This window comes from Cervus elaphus, chromosome 22 (assembly GCF_910594005.1).
Source record: "Cervus elaphus chromosome 22, mCerEla1.1, whole genome shotgun sequence".
Taxonomy (NCBI): domain Eukaryota; kingdom Metazoa; phylum Chordata; class Mammalia; order Artiodactyla; family Cervidae; genus Cervus; species Cervus elaphus.
The window spans coordinates 30,421,379-30,424,689 of NC_057836.1; positions in this window are offsets into that span (position 1 = coordinate 30,421,379).

Below are 3,311 nucleotides of genomic sequence, written 5' to 3' on the forward strand. Positions count from 1 at the left end.
ACATTATCGCAATTTCAAAGGACAAAATAACTTATGTGTTAGGTGTGAATACTGATATGAAGTTTCACAGGAAGCTTAGAGAGTTTTAGTGACTCTTCCAAGGGCAAGGTGTTCTCATAGATGGTAAAGCCAAGATTAAATCTGAGGTTGATCAAATTTAAACAGCTATGTTATGCCCGTATTAATCTAGATCTGAAAGGCTGTTGCTGAACCACGTAAAGATGCTGGGATTCTTGGCCTCCGGAGAAGAATTCAATCCAGGCCCAGAGATGAGACATGATCGCTCAGAGCTTTTGTGCAATAGGGTTTTATTAAAGTATAAAAGGAATAGAGAAACCTTCTGACATAGACATCAGATGGAGGCAGAAAGAGTACCCCCCTTGCTAGTGATGGCAATGGAGTTATATACCTTTAAATTAGTTATTACAATGAATCAAAAGAATGTCTGGAAGTTGTAAAGATCTTACTAGACCCACTCCCATAATTTACATTTTAAAATAACAGGATTAGCCAGAAGGTTTTCGGGAAGGAGAAACTGTCCTCAAGCAGGATACATTGTTGTTGTATAATCCCTATTACAGAGTTTAAACTGAGTTGTGTTATTTACTAAGACTAAGGAATGTGGACCAAAAAAAGTTTGTCCTTTCCTCCTCCTTGAGAATTCCAGACCCCTATCTCCATTCGAGAGCCCCAGACCCCTTTCTCCTCCCTGGGGACCCTGGCTTATCAATCTGCCTAGGAATTGACTCTCTCAGATCCTAAATTGTTATCTTCCGCTAACTTTGCTGAAAGTCAATTTTGCACATGAATGTTAGAGAAGTTTTAGCATACTAAATCATGCACATCATTTAAAAAAATCAAATGGCACAAAATGATTTAAAATGAGAAGTAAACAGTCCTCCACACCACCTTCACTTCTGTTCCTCAATGGAACTACTTCTAACCAGTTTGGTTTGTTGGTTTTTCTGATGGTCACTTCCATTATCTTTAAATAGTATGCACACACCCCTTTCTTAAGGGCAATGTTTGCTGACTGATTATGTCAGTGTTCTATTAGATCAGAACTGACTTCACTTACTCATCCCTCAGTGATCTCTACATAGTGAGGTCACTATTCTAGTTTCCTCAAATATCACATTGATACCTTCATTTCTTATTCAATAAACACTGAGTACTATAATTTTCCCCACTCTACAAAATGAAGACCTTAGAGATCCCCTCCCTTCCCTTTATGTCTGCAAACTCTAGTATATCTTCTTGTTTCTGTTAGCTGTTAACTTCTTGTTTCTGTTAACTTTCACATTGTTAAAATGATGACAATTTCAGTCAACTCTGCAACTGTTACATCTAGGAAAGGCTTGAAGTTTACTATCACAATCAATGTCAATGCCATCTACTGTTGAAGTCATGAAATCTACTGTTAGAAAAAAAATTAAAAAGAAGGAAAAACATATTTAATGAGGACCTACTATGAACCAGCCTAATGGTAGCATATTTAAATATTAATAAGTGTGATGTTTAAAAGTGTTTTATGTTGGAATAATTTTGGAATATTTAATGTTAGCTCTCATATGTTCGCAATGTGATGCTGTAGATTGCCAATCTCCTAAAGGGAGTGTGCATTTCAAATTTATTTGGCATTAAATCCACTGCTTTATTAACAAGTCTTGGACCTGGCTAATCTTCCATACAATATATTTGGAAAACACAAGTTTATCCTCCTCTTTATTAAAAATTTTGCTATCTTTGTCAGCTTCTGGAATCAGGATCATGCAGTTTTATAATATTAACTAGAAAACTATCTTGGTTTTAAATGTCTGGAAAAGATTTTGTAGCACAGTAATTATCCGCTGCTCTTACATTTTAGGCTTTTTTTAAAGAAATAATACCTTGAAAAGTTGTGTATTGGTTTTTGTAGCTTTGCCTAAAAAAATTTTTTTTTGCTGATTTCAACTTTCAACATTTGCAATTTTTCTAGAAAAATCTTTCAGGTTTTTAAAAGACATTTTTAATATTATAAGCTTAGGGAAATTAAAACAATTATGCTTTTTCCCATTCTTAATTTTGTGTATTTGGGTTTGTCTTTTTTGCATATTGTGCTTGCCAGGAACTAGTTTCACTGGACTTTTCAGAGAAAGAGCATTTAGATTCTGTTCCCCTGATTAATTTTTTTTCTTCTACTTTGTTTATGCATGCTTAAACAAACAAACAAAAAAACACAACTATTCACCTAAAAAAATTACTTACCTAAATACTTGATAGTAGGCATATAACTGTATGCTGTAGCTTAGAAAGTGTAACATTCCTTAATCTTCAGTTTTGTTCATAATACAAAGTTTTTCCATAATGCAGTACCCATAATATTTTCCTTACTATTTACAAATGCATTCTTGATTTTCTATTCGATTCAAAATTCCTATTTTCTCTAAAAGTAGAATGATTTAAAGTTTCCCTGTGTTTGAATATTTCAGTTTAAGCTTTTAGTTTTTAGATTAACTACATTTATAATTAGGGCATGTAGCCTACTCAATTTACCATTTTGGAAATTTGAGGATTTAAGGCAGTCATCAATTTTTGAAAATGTTCAGATTTTGAAAATAAAGTATGTTCATTGATTATAGAGGATAATACTACATATATATTTACCAAACCAAACAATTATACTAGTCACATCTTTTGATACTTATTTTCTTTCCTGTTTTCTCTTCAAGGCTTTAGAGTTACAATATGTCAAAAATCTCCCAATTATGATTGAATGAATCTTTGTGAATTACTTCTACTTTTAAAAAGGTTTTATTTGTAGAATTGAACATTGTGTTTCACAACTATTATAATATATATATTTGATTATTAAAATTTTGTTGTCATAGTTATACTTTGACTTTTATTTTTAAATAATTATCTTCATTAATTAATATTGCCATTTCTGCTTTATTATGTTTACTTGATATATCTTTGTTCCTTCCTTTATTTTTAAAAGTTTCCTGTATTCTGTTTAACATTAGACACTTGTTAACAGTACAGAATTGAATTTTATTTTCACTTTAAAATTTTGTCTATCAATAAGTCATTTAATTATCACATATGTTTGGTTTTATTTTTGCTATGTTATTCATTAAATTTTCCCTCAGGCTTTCCTTACATTCTTTCACATGCTATATGTATTATATTTTTGCTTTTATTTTCTCAACAATATAGAAGTTACAGCCACTTATTTAGCAATCTGGAAAATATTCTGCAATTGGTTAACTCAAAATTATAAAAAATATACATTGACATCATTCTCCTCTTTTAAAAATACCAAGGATCAG